Here is a 20,829-nt window from a genome sequence, read left to right as displayed (position 1 = left end):
ACTCCAGTCCATGTGCTTATGAGGCAAACACTTTACTCAAAGGGCCATCTCCCTGGTCCCGTCATTTATTTATTTATAATAAAGGAAGATTTTGAGGCAGGTAGACCAGGTAGTGAAGTAACACTCCTTCAACTCTCAGTGAAATTAGGAATTATTTGGCTTCTGGAGTTTTTGAAAGTCTTATTGAAATGAGATAATATGTCTAAAGCGAGTGGTAGTTGTGGCACTGTGGGAACATGGGCTCTCTGGGCTGTTTGCCAGACCGAACGCTCTGGGACTGAAAGGACTCTTACGATGACAAGGTCATACTTCTCACTTGGTGGCACCAGGCACGGCCTTCCACTCCATAAAAATTTCAATGTGATCATTCTTTTGATAAACCTTAAGCCCTTCAACATTACATTTAATTTTGATTTGGGGAAAATTTAATGCATTTTATACACTAAAATATTTGTTTTCAGATTAAGGCAAAATAAAAACATTCGAGAACCTAAAGCTCACTTTTCTTTCTGCTTTTTGAAGGTTTAATACCCTTTTACCTCCTAAGTATGATAGGTACCCCCAAACATGTTAAGCCTGGGGCCAGATGGGGGGGCTAAGTGATATCCCAGACATCAGTTTGAGGCTGATGCCCGGCCCCCATTCATCCATCCTCAGGGTCCTCAAGGCAAATCAGAAGCAGGAGGTAGCTGCTCTTGATAGACTCGCTATTCTTTGGGGGCAGGTGAACCTGCACACCTAGGGAGTGCATAGCTTGAGGCATAGCTGGACTCCCCCCACTCCCCAAGACAAGGGCAGATGCTTTTACTACAAGGCAGGACAACTTCAGCATCTTGGGGACATTTGCTGAATGGATGAATGGGTTGGTGTATCAGTGGTTAGGCTTCCCGAACCAAAGCTGATGGCACTGAGCTACCCATGAGACTTGTCCCTGCAATGTAGGGATGTCACCTCTAGGTCACTGTACTTTTTTGCTTATCTTGTTTTGCTTTGGTTTGCATCCTAAGATTGAGCCTAGGCCCTGTGCATACTAACTACATGTTCTACAGGGAGCCCCATCCCAGCCTCCTGGCTCACTCTTCCTTCCCTGGAGGATGAGTAGAAAAGACCCTGACAAGGTTGTCCATCAGGAAGGTTACTTTCCCAGTATCCTGGAACAGAGGGGGCAAAAGGCTTCCTTATAATTAAACCATCCATTTGTTTCATAATGATGAAATGTTGATTGACAACAGGCATGACATTTGTTCATTCATTCAGCAAATGTTTAAGGATCTACTGTGTACCAGCACTATCCTAGGAGACTGGAATACAGTAACGGATAAAATCAAGGCTCCTCTGCTTTGTGGAAGAGACATTCTAGAGGGGGAGTTAAGTAAGTGTTGGAGAAGGGAGGCTACTTGTTGGTTCCTGGCCGCCCAGCTAGCTTGGACCTGAAATAATCACACAGAAACCATATTAATTAAATCACTGTTTGGCCCATTAGCTCAACTTCTTATAGGCTAACTCTTACATCTTAATTTAACCCATTTCTATTATTCTGTGTGTCGCCACGTGGCTGTGGCTTACAGTTCCCAGGTAAAGTGGTGGTAAAGTTCCCAAGGTCTATCTCCGGCAGCTCCATGGCTTCTCCTTGACTATGCCTTCTTCCTCCCAGCATTCTGTTTAGTTTTTCCCACCTAGCTCTGTTCCCCTATAGTTCTGCTATAGGCCCAAAGCAGTTCCTTTATTAACCAATGATATTCACAGCATACAGCGGGGAATCCCACATCAGGTAAGAAACAGAATCACGGTGCTATAGCCTGTCATCTCTAAATGACGGTGACAAAAGATACACTAGAATTCTATGTGTTGTAAAGGAAAAAAAACACCGCTAAGTAGTTGCTGCCAGCTGCAGAATGCATATTAGTGTATGTATACTAAAATAATAAAAAAACCAATCTTGAAACTTAGAAGTCACTATACATGGGAGATAAGGTGTGTTGTTCCAGAAGATGGTTATGAAGAAAAATGAAGAAAGCAAAGGAGGCTTGGGAGGGTGTCAGGGTTTGGATGTAGAGTGTCCCTCCCAGGCTTGTGTATTTAAATGGTTAACCTCCAGTTGGTGGTACCACGTGGGGAGGCTATGAAGCCTTTGGGAAGTGGAACTTTGTTGAGGAGATGGGCCACTGGTGGAGCAGATTTTGAGGGTCATGGCTCAAGCCCACTTCCTAGCCAATCTCTACATTTTCTGACAGCTGAGGTGATTACCCAGCAGCCTCACACTCCCACAGCCAGAGAGCTGGTCCTGCCGCCATGCCTTCCCGCTACAAGAAGCTGAACCCTCTCAAACCATGAGTCAACATAAATCCAATTTCTTTGTGCATTGCTTCTTAGCAATTATTTAGTCACATGGAAAGTAAATAATAGAGGGACTAGTTATACTAACGATAGCCTTTAACTAACGATAGCACATTAGCTAACTTTAAACGGGCCACTAGCATAAGCATAAGCGTATATCACAAATGCATCCAAAATGTATAACACAATAAATTTTATTAAACTTGTAGAGTTACGTAAACATCACCACACTCTCGATTTAAAGCATTTATCTTTTCTAATTGCAGCAGGAACAATTAACGAGTCATCTTAGCAGATGCTTAAGCATGCTATGCAATATTGTTGAGCAGAGAGACCACACCACACAGCAGATGTTCAGAGCATCATCATCTTGAAGTCAAACTCATTCCATTCTCCCCTCACCCCTTCCCCAGCCCTTGCAACTACTAGCCTATCTTCTGCTTGTGTGTTCACGCTCATTTTAGACACGTTGTTCTATCTTCATTATGTTCCACTGTTGTAATGAAACACCGCAACCAAACATCTTATAGAAGAAAGCTTTTAATTGGGGCTTGCTCCCAGTTTCTGAGGACTAGTCCACGGCCATTGTAGCAGGAAGCTTGGTGACAGGCAACAGGCCTGGTGCTGGAGCAGAGAGAGACACTGGGCCTGGCATGGGCTTTTAAACCTCAAAGCCTGCCCTCAGTGACATACTTCCTCCAACAAGGCCACACCTCCTAATCCTTCCAAACAGTTCACCAACTGGGAACCAAACACCCTTACAAACCATCATATAGCTTCTGGATTGCCACGGGCGAGGGGGTGTTTCCTTCTTTTCAAAAACTGAGCTGGAGGACTGGAGAGGTGGCTCAGCAGTGAGAGCTCTCAATATTTTGGGAGAGAGCCCGGGTTCAGTTCAACACCCACATCAGGTTGCTTAAAATTTCCTGAAATTCCAGTTCAGGGAATCTGATGACATTTTTTGACCTCCTTGGGCAGCTGTATGCGTGAGCACACACAAGTCAATCAATCAATCAATCATCAATCAATCAATCAGTCTTTAAAGGCTGAATTGTATTTAACATTTACCTTCTCTGTTCATCTGTTGGTGAACATATTTGGATTGCTTTCACCTCTTAGCAGCTGTCAGTAATGTCACAGTGAACATAGGAGTGACATGCTTTTTTCGAGGTCGTTAACTGTTTTGGATAAATACCTACAAATAAAATTGCCATGTGATAGTTCTTTGTATATTTGGAATATTTTGTTGAACCTCATTACTTTCTGTTAACAGTCACCCCATTTTGCATTTCCGCCAACAGTGTGCCAAGGTCCTACTTTCTCCAGGTCCTCACATTTATCTCCTGTTTTGTTTTTTTCGACAGTAGACGTTCCAATACGTGTGAGGCAGTATCATACAGGTTTGTGCTTTATATGTGCATTTCCCAATGGTTGGTTATGTGGGGCATCTTTTCATTTTTTCAGATGCCCAATAGAGTGGTGGCTATTGCTCAATCATGAGCTCCTGGAGGGAGATCATTTGTCTATATTATGTCCCCGTTGCTGGTATCCAACACATTACAAATATTTGTTAAATGGGGAGGGGCATAATAGTTCAACACCCCACAGGTATGTTTCTGGACTCTTACCAAATACACAGAGGTCAGTATTACTGCATCCACTTTATAAATGGTGACTTTGAGGCTCAGATAGGTGAAGTAACTTGCTTCTAGTCATGTGGCCAGGACAGAAAGACCTAGAACTTGAGCTAGGACTCTGATGTTCCTCGTGTATCTCTGGTGTCTTTGTTTTTGAATCATTTAATATTCTTTAGGTGAAAACTGGAGTATCAGGTGAGTGAGGCCCTCGGATAAAAACCAGACTTTCACAAACCAGAATGGAACATCCGGGAAGGGAAAGCGATGCACTCACTATCTGGGGCGATGTAACGTTTTTACAGATCTACAAGCACTTTGGCTGGTTAGCGGAGCTCTCACATCTTCTTTTGTTTCCAAATCTACTATTTGAATGAATGAAGACTCCCCACCCTGACAGAGATGATTTTTATAAAAATCTTTTCCTCTGAATCCAGCGAGCTGGCAGTACAACTGTCAGAAACACAAGCTTGCTTTGATATTTTACAAAGCATGAGGCCAAATATCAATCTTTGTAGGACTTAGGCAAGTGTCTTGTGTGTAGAAAAATATCTAAGTTGGATAGCATTAAGCATTGTTGGCTTGATTCAAAATTACACCAAATTTAAAACAACTGTTTTTCCTTGGTCAACTAGCTAGTCTATTGGGTTTTAGAAAGAATAAGAGGGCCCCAAATCAAAGCTGAGTTCTTCTCCCAGTAAAGCTATGTTTCATATTAACCAGGCTTTAGTGGGAAGCAGTCCTGCTAGGGAGCTGGCATCTTTTTCTACCCTAGAGTGAGATTATCGACACTAGGCAAGGTCCTAGAGACTTGAAAATTTGCCTTCAAACATGAGGAAATGATTAAAGTTGTTCCTAATGAGGAACTATTGGCAGATACTTCATGCACATCCTACTCAAGGGAAAGCTTAGATGAGTATAGGTACAGATACGGGCATGGACACAGAGGTGGACATGGGTACAGATGTGGGCATGGGATAGATATGGGCATGTGTACAGATGTAGGCCTGGGAACAGATGTGGAAATGGGTACAGATGTAGGCATGGGTACAGATGTAGGCATGGGTACAGATGTAGGCATGGGTACAGATGTAGGCATGGGTACAGATGTAGGCATGGGTACAGATGTAGGCATGGGTACAGATGTAGGTATGGGTACAGATGTAGGTGTGGGTACAGATGTGGGCATGGGCACAGATAACTCATGGGTAACCCTTTCTTTTCTGCTGAGACAGAGTATTCTGTTGTCTGAGTGTACCTGTGCTTACTTATCCGTTTTCCTTTTGGTGGACCTTTGGGTTGCTTCCAGTTTTGAGACATTGGAAGTGAGGCAGTAGCTGCAGCCATAGGCTGCACAGTGGGGGCTCTAATAGCGCTGTGCTCTGCATGTCCACAGATGTTGGCGTCCTAGACACTGATAGTCCAGGGCCGTGATGGCAAGAGTCAAGGTGAAATGAGGCCATCACATTAGAGTCCTGGCTTAATAGGACTATGCTTTTAATAATTGATCTGAGAACTTGCCTTTCTTCCCCCTTGTGCCCATTTGTGTTCTCAACAGACAGCCATCTGTGAGCCAGGAAGATCCCCGCCAGACTCTGTCCACACTGTGCCCCGTTCTTAGCGGAATTGTGAGAAACCCATTTCTGATGATCAAATCTCCCAGTTGATGGTATTTTGTTATGTCAGCTCTCTCACATTATTATAGGTATATTGGGTATAATGGATTATTCACCCTACAGCAGTTGTTCTCAACCTTCCTAATGCTGCAACCCTTTAATACAGTTTCTCGTGTTGTGGTGACCCCATAAAATTATTTTGTTACTACTTCATAACTGTAAATTTGCTGATATGTGACCCCCATGGGGGGAGGTCCTTGGTTCTACCTCAAAGTAATGTGCCAGACTTCGTTGACTCTCCATAAGAAGCCTTATTCTCTCTGAGGAGTGGATAGGGGTGGAGTAGGGGAAAGGTGGGAAGATCAGGAGGAGGGGGAAGGAGTGGGAACTGGAACTGGTATGTAAAATGAGAAAAGATTGTTTTAAAATAAATAAATAAGATTTATAAGTTTGTAAATTTTATTTAACCTTATAAAAGGGACCCCTGACTCCAGTATTTATCAACTGATATACTTTTTAAAAAGACACAGCCTTACTGCATGTTCTGGTTGTAGGACACAGAGAAATCAGGGTGGGATTGAGCTAGATGCTTTGTTTCTGCTAGTTGATGTTCATGGAACTGGAAGGTGCTATGCAGGCTGCGCGGGAGGAAAAGTCTTCCGGGGTTTTATGTAGTCAAGTACCCTGCATGCTACAGTACTAACCTGTGCGGCAAGCTATGCCCACTTGTGCAATAGTGGCATGGTTGCCATGGGGGCAATCAACCGCTTTGAGATTGCAGTGGAGGTTGTCTCCAAAAGCGAGGACCCACATCGTGTGCTGTAAGCCTGATCAAAAGCCAATGACTGGAGAAGGTCATCACCCTATCAGGGGATCCACTGCAATCGTTTTGCTGACTGAACACATTGCCTTCTGAATACTTAGTTTCGCACCCATAGAATAATAATGCTGCTCTCTGCCTTGGGCAGAGAAAGTTTTATTTATTTATTTATTTATTGTGTATACAATATTCTGTCTGTGTGTACGCCTGCAGGCCAGAAGAGGGCACCAGACCCCATTACAGATGGTTGTGAGCCACCATGAGGTTGCTGGGAATTGAACTCAGGACCTTTGGAAGAGCAGGTAATGCTCTTAACCTCTGAGCCATCTCTCCGGCCCCAAGTTTTATTTCCAGGGGCTAGTGGTCAATGCAGAGACTGATAACATGCCAAAGTGCTAAGAATAAGTGACCCTGAAAACTCAGCCCTGAGTGGGACATCTATACTACTCTTTTCAAGAGCCTAAGAACATCTTGGAAGAGGGGGTAGAGCGCACGTAAGAGCCAGAGGATGAAGGAGAGTGAGGTGAGGTGCCGTCTCCAGGATACGACACGGCCATTGCGCTCAGACTCACAGCAGCTGTGGGTACCCGCTCAAGAGTGGGCCCATCAATCTTCTAGCACCGGTGTGGGGGAGCAGCTCAGAAGGCCTACCCCTCCCTACCCTAGGAGCCCCTGGCAATTGACGGGTTATCAGGGGAGGGGAAGTCATTTTCCTCCTAGCCACAGGTAGGTTGCCCAAACCTTGGTAAATCCTTCCTCCTATCCATGCTCATGCAAACAGCTCTAACTAAACTCAGTGAGTCACAGGAAGGAAAAGAAAGAAAAGAAAAGAAAAGAAAAGAAAAAAGAAAAGAGACAGGAGAGTAGGAGGAGAACTGGTTGGAAGGAATCTGGAGTTCAGTGAGAGAGGAACAAGAAAGAGTGTGTGTGTTGTGAGGGGCGAATCTAATCAAGACACATTGTAGATGTATATAAAGTTCTCCTCTCTCTCTCTCTCTCAAACACACACACACCACACGTCCACACAAAGAGTCCACGATAAAACACAAATGAAGGGCCCATATTATCTGAATTTCTGAAAAGCTATCATCTTCATGCTCTTGAGAAGGCTTGAAAGAAAGGTAATTGGCATATGTTATTATAAGTATAGTAACCCTCTTTATACATCTGTTCTGGCTCCATGGAGACAATGGACCACAGACAAATATCTTTATGAAAAACCACTGCATCTGGTCTACACATGGACAGTAATATACGACAACTACTGGCAGCGCTTACGCTGTATTATGGGCTACAGTAATCTAGAGATTGTGGGCTTTGTGCAAGTACTGCCCATTTCATGGAAGGCACCTGAGCATCCTTACCTTTGGGTATTCACTGGGTACTGGGACACCAAGGAATGACTGTTCCTATGCTTTTGCCAGTAAATAACTAACTTATGAATTACACCATTCAAGGTAGCAAGGATCGGGGTGGATCTGGAGTCAGATCTGTGCTTGCAGCATGCAGAACAACACCCTAGACCTGTCTGTCATGCAAGCTTCTCAGCTAAGGGAATGTGTAGGGAGGACCCGGTGGAGTAGGAGGAGGCTGACCAGTGACCAGGACAGCCTGGGGTCCGGAAGCCACGCTCTGGAGCCCAGTGCCAGAGGTGCCATCTCTTCTAGCTTCATGGCTATTTGCAGCTTGACTATTCCGACTCTAGAAAGGGAGCTAAAGAGAGGGACACTGAACCGAGCCTACGATGCAGTAGACAGCTCCAGGAGAGGAGCCACAACAGCAGGGAAACTGTGCCAAGAGCAACAGGAAACTCAAAGCCACGCCCCTGCTCGATGAGCGAGCGCAGGCCTGGAGGCCCGGGTTATTTGCTCCAAAGGACCTTGTGCAGATGTTACATAAACAAAACCTCCACTGACTCGAGTTCTGCGTCTGGCCTAAAATAGCCCCGGGGCTAGACTCAACCTCCGTCATCCCTCGCGGTCCCCCATGTGTGCGAGCTACTGCCCTCCTTGAACCATGTGTGTGGACACATTGCAGCCTCCTCAAGGGACAACTTCCCCTAGGACCAAAGGCAAGTCTCCTTGGCTGCCCATGGCAGCTCGGACACAAGGCATCTCTCTAAGACCTTGGATGGCTGCTGGCCAAGGGACATGTCTCCTTTCTCCAGGGAGGCAGGAAGTTGGGGGAGGAGTGGTTAAAACGTCCCACTGTCTCTCTTCGTCTTCCCCTTTCTTCCTCTCTCCCCTTCCAACCTTGCTCTTTCTCCTCTAGTTTCTTCTCCTCATGTGTCTCCTTTACCTCCTCTTTTGAGCAAGGTACAGGGACCACAAATCAAGCTTTCCAGGTTACAGCGGGAGATTTCCTTCTTGGAGTTTTTATTTGCAACTGATTTAAGACTGCGCTTGACTGACTTGGTGCTTGTACAAGTTTTCCAGGCCTTGCTTGGGTTTCAGCTCCTTCATTCTGCAGAAAGCCAGTCCTGTGTGAACATCTGGAGGCTTGAACATCTGTGCCCCAGCAAGGGGTCACTCTAGTTTGCCACTTCAGCGTGGGCCCCTGGAAACTGTTGATCATCTTTCCTCCTTGGCTGCTTGCCTTTCTCTAGACTCTTAACTGATAAAAACAATAAAGCAATATCTATGAGTCAATACTGATGCCGGATGCGTACTATACGCTTGGTACTACAGAAAGCGTTTGATGGGTTTTGTTTTGCTTATTGTCACCAAACAGTCCAATGACATTTGCCGTTATTGTCTCCAGGCAACGCAAAACAGCAGGTTAGAAGAATGATAGGACTTGTTGGAGATGCTACAGAACTGGGGCACAGGCACGAGTTGACAGGACTGATGTCATGTCCTATTGGCTGCATCACATGAACCCGAGAACGTCTGTCAGGGCTCACAGTCCCTCTTCTTCCTGCTCGCCTTTCTCCTCAAAGTCCAAGCTACTCTGTCTTCTGTCTTCCTAATTAAACACAGAAACCAGTGTTTGTCTAACATGATCTCTGAGACCTGGATCACCAATATGCTCTTGAATCCAGGCATTGCAATAATAATAATAATAATAATAATAATAATAATAATAATAATAATAATATTGTATACTTGTTTCGATTATATTTTACCCATACTTGTACTTGGAAAGAGGTCTTTGTGCTTCCCTGGGTTAGAAACTCCCAGATGCAGTCTTTAGCCCTAAGCTAAAGCTCTAGCCCATGTAGATGAGGGAAGAAACAATGTGGAGCTGAAGAAGAGGCCCGTGAGAAGCCAAGACCCAAACCAGGGCAAGTGCCAGGCTTCAGCAAACCAGGAAAGGATCTTGTCACTTGGGGGCCCTTGGTTCTCTGAAGATTTTAGTTCAAATCTCGATGGAATATTTAGTCCAGGACCCTCAGGGATATTGGCCCTAGGATGACATGTCTCTTCACCCTGACCTAAGGAAATTTTGTCTTTAGTCTGAATCAAATGATGTAAAAGGGGAGGGGATGCCTGTGTGTTAGAACTTTTGGTATTGGTACCAGAGTACCTAAGGGAAACATTTAAATGGGAGAATTCTTTAGGCTCATGGTTTCAGAGGGTTCAGTCCATGGTTCCGTGGTTCTGGGCCTGGAGTGAAGTAGTATGTCAGGGAGGTAGAAAGGTGGGACCAGAAAGCAGAAGTGAGGTGGGGGTTTGGATTTGACCTACTTCTTCCAGCTAGGGCCTAGGGCTTCTAAAACCCACCAGGATAGCACTACCAGCTGCGGTCTAAGCTTCAATGCATGAACCTCTTTGGGGGTTCCTTCCCATTCACATCATAGCATCCTACTTGGGGGAGGGGGGGGGGTCCCGCGCTTTTAAACTCACTCGTTCCATCCATCGACCTGTCTATTTATCCATTCATCCCTAACAGTCCTGAAATATCCACTGTGTGTAAACGCAGGACTCTGGGAAGGCATAAAGAACGCAGATATGATCCTTGACTTCCAGGAGTTCAAATTCTAGAGAAGGAGACAGAACTAAAACAGCTGTGGGAAAGGCCGTGGAAGATGCACCTAGGAGCTTGGACGGCCCAAGAGAGGCCCTGCTTTGGTCTCTGTGCTAAGCCTGGGGGTTATCTGTGTGCACACCGGTGTTGTGGCAGAGGGACGGAACATGAGTGTATGTGGTGGCTTCCCTGGAAAGATTGTTGGGCGCACTAACTTCTCTGGAAACTTCATGTGCCCAGGAGTTGGGCTTCGAATACCACGCCTCGCCTCTCCCTGTGCCCTTTGCTCATGTCTCCCCAAGAGTGCAGGCATGATTTATCTGATTGGAGAGTCAGGAGTTCAGAAGAGGAAACCGGGACAGGGTGACTCAGCAGCTCTGGGCTGGGTCACTGCCTTCTGCCCTTCCCGAGTGTAGTTTACAGAAGATGGCTGTTGCCAAGGTGCTGACGGTAGTGCGCGAGCTCAGGAGGGGAAGAAGGGGGAGACAGTGCAAAGCCCATTTGGCTAATATAGTTAAGGCCGCTTTCAACAGCCTAGCTTTCATTAGTGTTTCCTGTTTTGATCTCCTTTTGCTTGATGCCTGTGGCAAGGAAGAATGTAATTGGACTCATGTGAACCGCAGCACAGATGATACTTAAGTGTGGTCCATAAGCGGATGACGGGCCCCGTACTCATCTCTCTGGCCTGACAGACAGGAATGTACATCCCACGTGCTAAGCCCTGAATGGCAGACCTTGAGCTCTGTAGGAAGGGTTTCTTTGACCCCCGCCCCCACCTTTGCAGCTCCTTCTGACCCAGCTCGGAAGTGAGACCAAGGGAGAAAGCAGAATGCAAACGGCTGAATGGTTCTGTTCAAGCGTGTGCCAGTGCCACTTGGTACTGAACTTCCTTTGGGTCATCCTGGAGCTTACCTCATCTCTAGAGAAGACTCTCCGGTCCAGAGCTCATGGCACCTTTGGTTTCTAAGGCCCCTATAGGAAAGGAAATGTCCTCTGGCTTGCCTTTCTGGAACACCGCTGGCCTCTTGCTTCTCAGGCATGTCAGTTTTCCGTGGAGCTGAACTTCGGGTTATATTTGTTCCTAGATGTTGTAATTATTGTCCTGTACCTCCTAGGTCAGGATTGCTACCTCTTTTTCTTCGGTGATGGATGACCGAGAAGCAGAGATGCAAGGGACCACCCAGAAAGGATTAGCGAATCACAGAGAGCCCCCACGGAAACAGGCCTAGTAGTCTCATTTTAAACATTGGACTTGACTCCTTCGTTCTATCAGCCAGTTCCTTAGTTTAACTAGATGATTCTCTAAAAACATATTTTAATATTTGTTTAATTAGCATACACAAAACTAGGTTTCATCATAACTTTTTTAAAAAGTAGGTTTACATTATGCAGAGAGGTTTGAACTAACAGACATCGGCCTGCCTCTGTCTCCTGAGTGCTGGGGTCAAGGGCCTGTACCACCACGCCCAGCACTGTGATGGCATTTTCAAACCATGTTTGTGGGCTTTGCTACCCTCTTCTCACTCATCATAACCCTGGCTCTCCCTGTACCCTTCCACCCCACCCCCATAGCCTCCTTCTGCTTTCATGTCTCATGTGCTTCCTCAGCCGCCCCCACCCCCCCACACACACACACAGAGAGAGAGAGAGAGAGAGAGAGATGAGAGAGAAGAGAGAGAGAGGAGACGGAGAGAGAGAGGAGAGAGAGAGGGAGAGAGAGAGAGAGAGAGAGAGAGAGAGAGGAGAGACAAATGTGTGCGCAAGCGCGTGCGCGCACACGTCTATGGCCTCCTTTCTGGTTCCATCACCTCTATCCACACTCAGCCACACTTACACACATACTCATTGATATTATAAGCTAGGATCTGTGTGAGAGAGAAAACATGGATTTTTTTGTCTTTCTGCCTCTTTTTGAATACTTTCTGCCTCTTAAGTAATACTCTCCAGATCATTTTTCTTTTTTTCCTGTTAACACAGAAAGCGGCAGAGTCAGTGGTAGCCCAGTAGAGGGCGCCGTTTCAAACAAATCCCACAGTCAGCCAAGCAGGTGGTCCTGTGTATGCTTTGAAAACGCCATCTGTTCAAAAGCTCTGAGCCAGACCAAAACTTGTGGGCTCCCCAGAATTTTATATCCTGCTCCCATCAGCAGAGCTTAGTTTGGGTCCAGTGTGACAGTTTCCACAGTTTAGGTCTTTTGGATTCCTTAGCCAGGTTCTGGCCCCAGCATGGTGCAAGAGCTGGGCAATTCCACTGACCTTGTACTCACACACACCAATTAGTGTGCTATTGAGCGCAGTCTCCAGAGAGAGGTCCTGGATCAAAGAATCCTGTGCCTCAGGTCTGGGGGACATTAGCAGTGACAGGCTCTGGAGACAGTGGCCAGGGAGGTGACACAAGAAAGAAGAAACGTGGTAGCGCTAGAAGGGCTGGAGAAAGGGCTCTGTGAGCATGAGAGCCTGGGTCCTGACTCACAGCACCCAATCAGAAGGCCTAGTCAAGCCAAGCTCGTCTGTAGTTCTAGCTCTGGGGAGGTGGAGACAGAAGGACCCCTGGGGACTTTTGGTCGGCCAGCCTCGTTGAACTTCAGGTTCAGTGAGAGACCTGCCTTGGAAAATGGTTGAGAAAGACACTTGACACAGACCTGTGGGTCCCACATTTGCAAGAACACATGTACATGCACACACAGCCCCATGTACACATACACAGACAAAGGAGCCTGCACTTGCTGAATGCAGCCAGCTCCCTGTGGGCCCTTGGGCTGGACTAAGGTCAAATTCTGAAGAGTCAAGGGTGTGATGAAGACTTGCTGACTAGACCTTCCTGACCAAGACAGCTGTTGAGATGGGGATGCCCCAAGCCAGAGCACTCAAAGTCTGTGTGGGTGAGTGGGCACGGGGTTCTGTGTGTGAATTTGTCTTAGAAAGCTTGTTTTCAAAGTTGATGGCAAGTCATGGAAGATATTTGAAAGAGACAAAAGAGCTGGAAATGCCAGCATATTTAAGGACTTAACTGGTGGCTTCAGGTTAAGATACAAGCAAACCTATGGTGACATAAGAGGGACCCACAATGGTTTGTAAGAGGACATCAGCAGGCATGCTAGTTTGCTAGTTTTGCAGAGCTGTTTTGTGTGTGTGTCTGTCTGTGTGTGTGTGTGTGTTTTACCAAGTACCACAAACTGTGTAGCTTCCATAGCAGACCTTGATTTTCTCACAGTGCTGGAGTCTGGGTGATGAGACCACAGCATTGGCCATTCTCTTCTTTGGACGGCCACCCTTCCTCTGCCTCTATGACTATCCCTCTGTGCCCACATACACCCTGGGGTCTCTCTTTTCAAAAGGGTACCAGTAACATTAGATACCCCCAATTGAACTCATACACACACACATGCATACACACATGCACAGCTTCATTTCAGCTTTCCTCTTTATCTACAATACAGTTATATTCTGAGATACTAGGAGATGGGACTTTCAGTGCATAAATCCAAAGAGAGATGGCATTGCTCAACACAAGAAATTGTGTGATTACCCTGGGCGATGCCAGTTGTTACAACTGATAAAATTTTGAAACCTTGCGGTAGTTTTCACTGACAGTGAAATCTATTCCCAGTAGCTGGGGTTGAGAGATAGCTCTTTGGGATACAGCCATACAGATACCTAGCTGCTATCTTTAAATAAAGATTTTATTTTATTTTATTTGTGTGCACTCATGTGCATATGGCAACACATACACGCATGCATGCACACATGCACACAAGCACACATGCATATGCAGGTGCCCACAGAGGTCAGAGTCACTATATCTCTGAACTGGAGTCGGGAACTGCCTGACATGGGTACTAGGGCCAGAACTAAGGTCCTCTGAAAAAAACCAGTATGCCCTCTTAATTGATAGATCATGTCTCCAGCCCCAGATGCCATCTTCAGCATGTGTTATACCCAAGGACACTGTGGATTGAGAACCAGGGAAAAGGTAAAAGGCTTGCAACCATTTCTTTACCCAAAAGTGAAGCATCATACCCAATTGCATTGCAGTTGAAAAAGCTAGTTTTCTGGGCTCCGTTGCATGAACAGAACTTATGTACAAACTTGTAGTTTGTACATAAGACTGGGAAAGGAATAGAGGACTTGGTAAAGAGTCAGTTTTTGTAGGCCAGTCTCATTTCAAAATATGATCCAGTTATTCTGAGGAAGTACTAACTATACCAGTGTTTCTCAACCTTCCTGATGCTGTGACCCTTTAATATAGTTCCTCGTGTTGTGGTGAACCCCAACCATAAAATTATTTCATTGCTATGTCATAACTGTAATCTTTGCTACTTTTATGAATTATAATACAAATGTCTGATTTGCAGAATCTCTGATATGCAACCCCCAAAGGGGATCACAATCCACAGGTTGAGAACCACTGCACTAAACAGTCAAGAAAACAAAGATAAAGGCATCAAGGATTCCCCCAAATCACCAAAGTCATAATGAATCTTAATCTTTTCTCTCCTACTGTATTCAGGTCACGGAATACATAGGAAAAGACGATTCTTGTGCTGTACACCAGACTCCACAGACAACGCTATTTGAGGTCACTGTGGAGACAGAGACTGTTGGTCACACCCATGTGCTGCAGCTTACAGGTAGCGAAGCCGTCAAGAAAACAAAGAGGATGCCATATGTGTCAGATGTGGATTCCAGGAAAACTACACCCGTGGCTACCAACATATAACAAATCAGAAAAGAAAAATGAAGCACTTTAAAAGCCTGACCAAGCCAGATGGCCCTGGGGACTGCAAGCTGATAAAGCACTGAGACCGTTGACTCTCCTTTCATCTGGAAGTCATACTCAGCCTGTGAAGGCCCCTCTAGCAAGAGGGTATAGAGACTCAAGCTATCGATTGTGTCCTATTTGGAGCATGTCCTCCTTTTTTCTCCTGCATAATCAACTGGAAGAGAACTAGAATGAGATCCTGACATAAGCATTAGTAACCAGCAGAAAATGCAATGAATAAGAAAACAGGATGCTGGGTTTGGATGGTTTTCTATAGGTTCAAGGTTTCTATAAAGGACACATGCGTCTTTGCTTTGGTTTATCTTATCTACTTTGGGCTCACAAATATTTAGCTTCATCTCTAAATAACTCATCTAACACTTACCAACCACAGGAAAGTAGTTATACAACAGCATAGCAGAGAGGAGGCAGAAAGACAATTTTATAAACTGGCTTTTTATGATATGCTTTTTGAACAATCACTTTCCTACAAGAAGACAATTTGTAGTCCTGCGATTATTGTCCCATCAGAAAACCTGTGTTGTGTTAACCTTGAACATTTTAAATTACAAATGCCTTATAGCACTCAAAGTTGGGTTATGGTGCATTTTCAAATTAAACAACATTTTTGCCTAAAACCAGCTCTTTCACAGAAATTAGTCTTGATTTCCACAAAGTTATGAAAAATAAATAGAAGGAATCTTCTGTTAAGATTTTAAAAGCAAGCAAATAACTCTAAGGATGCTATCCAAATCCTTCGTCGTTTCTCTTCTCCGTTTTCATCAAATATGGGAACATTTACCCTCACAGGAAGAAGTGGGTGGATTTGGAAAGTGGCTGAGTTCTCTAATTTGAATCAATCCACATTAAATACAAGCTGCTGTTATATTAGCAAGTAAAGGACACACACAACTTATGCTGAGTGGATGGGGATGAAAAGTTGGTTCTCCGTTGCTCGGAAGCTGAAGGAGAGACGGATTTTCTGAGATTGTTTCACATCCTTGCTCCTCGCAGCATCCAGCCTCAGAGGGTCATCGGTTCTTCAGACCTCTGTACCAGTAGGTCCAACAGACGATGCTCTAACTGCCTTTCCCAGCTCTCAGACTGTAAATAAGGGTCTGTACAAATGAGCTTTATTGAGTACCATTGCCTCTTTATACCTTTGTGCTGTTGGCTCAGCCCAATATAGTTCTTAAGAGCTGGCTATTGTTCCTAATCACAAAGAAGTCTATAAGTTTCATCAAGACGTAAATTAAGGTGTAGTTGGTCATGAGTTCAACACTAACCAACTGTATAAACTAAGTAAGGTTAGGATACAAGGTTAAGCATTTACTATTGAAGATGTTGTGATCAGAGGCTCAAAGGAACCTAGGCTTAAATTATTCTAGGAGTAATGGTTTAGTATTACTGATTCAGTGTTTGTGGAGAAATTACAGAACACAAAACAAACTGTAGTGGTAGAGGTGGCTGTGGTAAACATAGCACAAGGGATGCTTGGCTACATTGCTATAGGGAATGGGGTTGATGGGTAAGCTCTAACTAAAAAGATCCCCCTCAGCCAGAGAGCCAGCCTGCCCAAGGCCATGCCCTTCTCTGATTTTGGATGCTCTCATGATGTCTAGCCTTCTTCCCTGCCTCGCATCATTGGGAGAAACTTTGTCAGACCTTCCTGGCAATTTGACGTTGCAATTCTGCACCCTCTCCATTTCAGGGTGCTAGGTTGTGGTGAGCACCTATTCCCTAGCTGTTGTTCAGCCCCAGTGTCTGAAAAGATCTCTTGTTATGATAGCTCATGCGTGTGGCTAAGTGGGGAGGAAGTCTTTGAGGTCTTCCTTCCCCATCTCCCACCCTTCATAGGATGCCTGTTTCCCTTCCCTCGCCCTCACTTTCCTGCTTCCAGGGCTGGTCATGGTCTGACCTGGTCATCCACATGCTGGCTTGTTGACAACCTGCCTCAAGCCCAGAGTCACTGTGAAGTCCCACTCAGGGACCCACTGGAGATATACCCAAGTCAGCCTCACACCAACAATCATAGGTCACAGGGAGGGAGGATGCTGCTTGGTGGCACTTTCTCCTCACCAGCTCCCAGCAGGTGATTGTCTAGGTATGGAGGTGGCTCTCTCCCCTTCTTCCTGATATGCCACCCATGGCGTTCTCCCACCTTTCCCATTCCTGCTCTCTGGACCTCAGCTGTCCTAAGGAATGAATGCTGGCCCTTGTTCTCATCTCCTGCCCTAGCATCTTCCGCTGAGTGGGCCCTTTCCTTGGGTTCTCTCACTCCCACCTCCTCCATGAGGAAAGTGCAAAATCACTTCCATCTCGAAGCCTTCTGCAAGGGCTTCCCCCTGCAGATGTGCAGCGCTTTTTTACCAGAAAGCCCCTACTAGGGACAGCTCACGTCCCTACTCATTCCTAGTCTTTCTACATTAGATGCAGAGTTTGTACACTGCAAGAAGACCGGGGGGATGTCTCGCTGCATGTCCTTCCAGGGAGCCGAGAGAAATTTATGGAGAAAAAAAAAGCTAGTATTTACTGGGACTTACTCTATGTCAAACATCCTGCTGAGTGCTTTACATATTTATTTCATTTAATCCTCATAACACCCTTAAGAGGTTGGTATGAATGGCTGTATTCAGCAAGTGAGGAAACACAGGCCTAGGGAGGTAAGTGATTTGGCTTGTACCTGTAAGTCAGCAGAGGCAAGCTCAGATGCACTTTTTGCTGTCTCCCTCCAGAGCTAGGTGGAGCGGCTAACACCAGAGAAAGACTCAGCCCACAGACCAGGCTCATGTTGGCAGAGTCAGCAGGACAGGCTGCAAGAGTGGGCAGATGGATGGGCTTCTCCTTGGAGTCAGGGGAGAGCGGTGCTCTCTTTTCTCTCTGTAAAGGATTCGGCTAGAGCTCCAAATGGAACTGGGAAGGAGATCTGAACAGTTGAGTTACTTGGCCTCATTTTGATCGTGCGCCTAATAATCTGTCATCATTTAGAGGCCATTTCCTCCGCACCTGCATGCAGAGTGCATCCAGAGGCTGAGGCCTTGAGGAGAAATCACAGACTCCCTGTTCTGTTCCTTCTCAGCCACGAGTCCCACTTCCAACCATGCGCAGCATGTAGGTACCATGGCTCCCGCAGCCTGGTAGATGAAAACTGGGGGGAAGGGAGGCAACCACGCCCAGCCTGTCAGCCTTCCTGACATGTCAGCATTGGGGGCAACGAAGATAGAAATAACAAAAAGACAAAACTGTGGATTCAGGAGTAATTTATGTCACTTAATCTGGGAGAGACCTGAAGATGGTCAGTTTTCCATGACGCTCCACATGGATGTTTTCCTACACCGTGGAAGAAATTCACAGGCATCAAATCTCATGCCCAGATGTTTAAAACTGGATGTTGCTATGACAGTTTAGTGACAGGCAGGAATTTTCTTCTTTCCTATTGCTCCAGGATTTGTCAGTGAAAACATTTTATATGGGTAGACTTATTTATTTTAATAATTTAATATATGCATATATTTGGCTCTCTATTGGGTCATAAATCAAAGAACCAAATAAGAAGGCAGTGGCATTTCAATTCCCTTTGCCTATTTGGCATGCTGGGTGCCAGAACTTTGGTTTTATTCTCCTTATTCTCCCCAGATTCTGGGGTTTCTGAAGTCCCACTTATGATGCTGGCTTCTGCGTTTCAATAACCCACCTCTGGGAACCTGGGGACCTGCCTTTGAGTTCAAGCATGTTTACAGTACCTATTTGCTTGTTCCAAATACAGGACCTGGAAAGAAAGCGAAGTTCAAATTGGTCCTTTAAGAATTCTGGCGGTGGGGTCTGGAATCCAGCAGACCTGGATGAAATCCCGACTCCCCTGCTTGTTAGCTGTTTGACCTTGGATAAATTAGTTCAGTTTCCTCTAAGCCTCAGTCTGTAAGTAGATATATGGATATTGTCACATATGGGTCATGCTACTCTTGGGATGAACTGGGAGTGTGCGTGCTGAGCCCTTCAGCATGGAGAGATGTCCTATATAGGATCAGTTGGTGCTATTAGGAGAAAGGTCACTATGCCACACCAAGCTCCTACTAGCATCCTAGGAACATTATTAAGTGAAAGGAAGCCGTGGGCAAAGTCCACATGTTACCCAATCCCTTATATAAAATGTCGAGAACAATCAATCCTATAGAGATGTATTATAGACTAGCAACTGCCTAGGCTTGGAAGTTGGAGGGCTGGGGTTGACTACTAGCAAGCATGGCATTTATTTGGGAGCAATAAAAGCATTCTGGAAATAAGCAGTCATAAGGGTTGAAGAAATGTATGAATATATTAAAACCCCACAGAACCGTATGCTTTATAGAGTGTTGAATTTTATGTATGTGAATTTACATGCTTAATAATTTTTCATAGAAAATGTGCTATGTAGCTAAAAGCTTGAACTCTGAAGCCAATTCATTTTGTGGAATCTCTTCCCCATCTCCAGCCCTGCAAGAAGAATGAAATGTCATCTTGCTGGAAGCCTGTGCTGCTTTCTAGGCAAATCATTTGTTCTGTGAAGACTACACAATAAATGTCAACCCCGGGCAGTTTTGGCATTTGTGGGAGTGTAACACGCAGCTCTCATCTTCCTGCATGAGGCTGCCGAGCAGCGTGGATTTATGGACAGAAAGAACCAATCATCGAGCCTCTCCAAGTCCAGGGTTTCTCTGTATCTTGTCTCATCTGGGAGATGGTCCAGATGGTAAGTGAGATGTCTTCCTCCATCTGGATGAAAAAGCAGGAGCTGGGAATGTAAAAGTTGATCAGATTAGCTGTGAATCTTTCGATGTATCATAGTCATTAGTTCAAAGTGAAAATGAGGACCTGGGTGTCCACGTTTGCGTGGCACGTGACCGTGTGCCCATCGCTTATATGGAAAGATGAAGAAGGGACTTTGTTAAAGGGAAAATGGGGGACCCTGGGAAGAGTCAGGGAGCATTCCAAGACTGGAATATATTGATTCTGGAATTTCATTGAGTCCACCCAATGCTTCCAAAATATGATTGAAAAAAATACACAGTTCTCAGCCTCAGCCTCGGGCAAGGCTGTCAGCACCACTTAGGGACAGTTTCAACATGAGCAGGGCTACAAGATTTTTATGAAAAATTATTTCTTCACCGTTTTTGATGTCCATGTAGATTTGTGGCCTTTCGTTTTATTTTTTAAAATGGTTAAATATGTGTTTTAGAAAATCAAAGCCTTTTGTCTTGTTTTGGAATTTCTTCCAGATTTATGACTGGCCAGTGTTCTGTATGTCACACTGAGTTCTTTGGAGAATCTGGAGCTGGAAAAATGTCAAGTGAGGTGGGAGGATTTTAAAAAGACAAGCTTTTTTTTTTTTCACCACATTAAAACATCAAGAAATGTATCAAATTCTTTACTGGAAAAATGTGAAGTGTGTGTGTGTGTGTGTGTGTGTGTGTGTGTGTGTGTGCGCGCACGCGCATACTCATGTTAGTGAAAGGGGCACATATGTGTGTCTGTGTGAGTCAGTCCCTCTCTCAATACATCCCCAGGGCTTTTCACAAGCGCTATGGCTGATTTTCTAATATCTTGCATTCAAACCTCAGCTCCTGTCATACCCTACTCTGTACATTGAGTTAGTTGGATTAGATCTGAATCTGTGTATCAGAAAACTCTAAATGTAGCAGATTATAAATACAAATTT

The 20,829-nt window shown here is 45.2% G+C and overlaps 1 long non-coding RNA gene across 1 annotated transcript; it reads left to right on the top strand.

Moving 5' to 3' along the window:
- Positions 1 to 14,886: 14,886 nt before the first annotated feature.
- On the top strand, positions 14,887 to 20,484 carry LOC119807179. Its single transcript, XR_005284300.1, has 3 exons — positions 14,887 to 16,250; positions 19,606 to 19,863; positions 20,390 to 20,484. It is a non-coding gene; the product is annotated as an uncharacterized LOC119807179 (long non-coding RNA).
- Positions 20,485 to 20,829: the final 345 nt, after the last annotated feature.

This window comes from Arvicola amphibius, chromosome 1, assembly GCF_903992535.2.
Source record: "Arvicola amphibius chromosome 1, mArvAmp1.2, whole genome shotgun sequence".
Lineage (NCBI taxonomy): Eukaryota > Metazoa > Chordata > Mammalia > Rodentia > Cricetidae > Arvicola > Arvicola amphibius.
The sequence above is the reverse complement of the archived record's forward strand: the minus strand, read 5'-3'. Positions and strand labels throughout refer to the sequence as shown.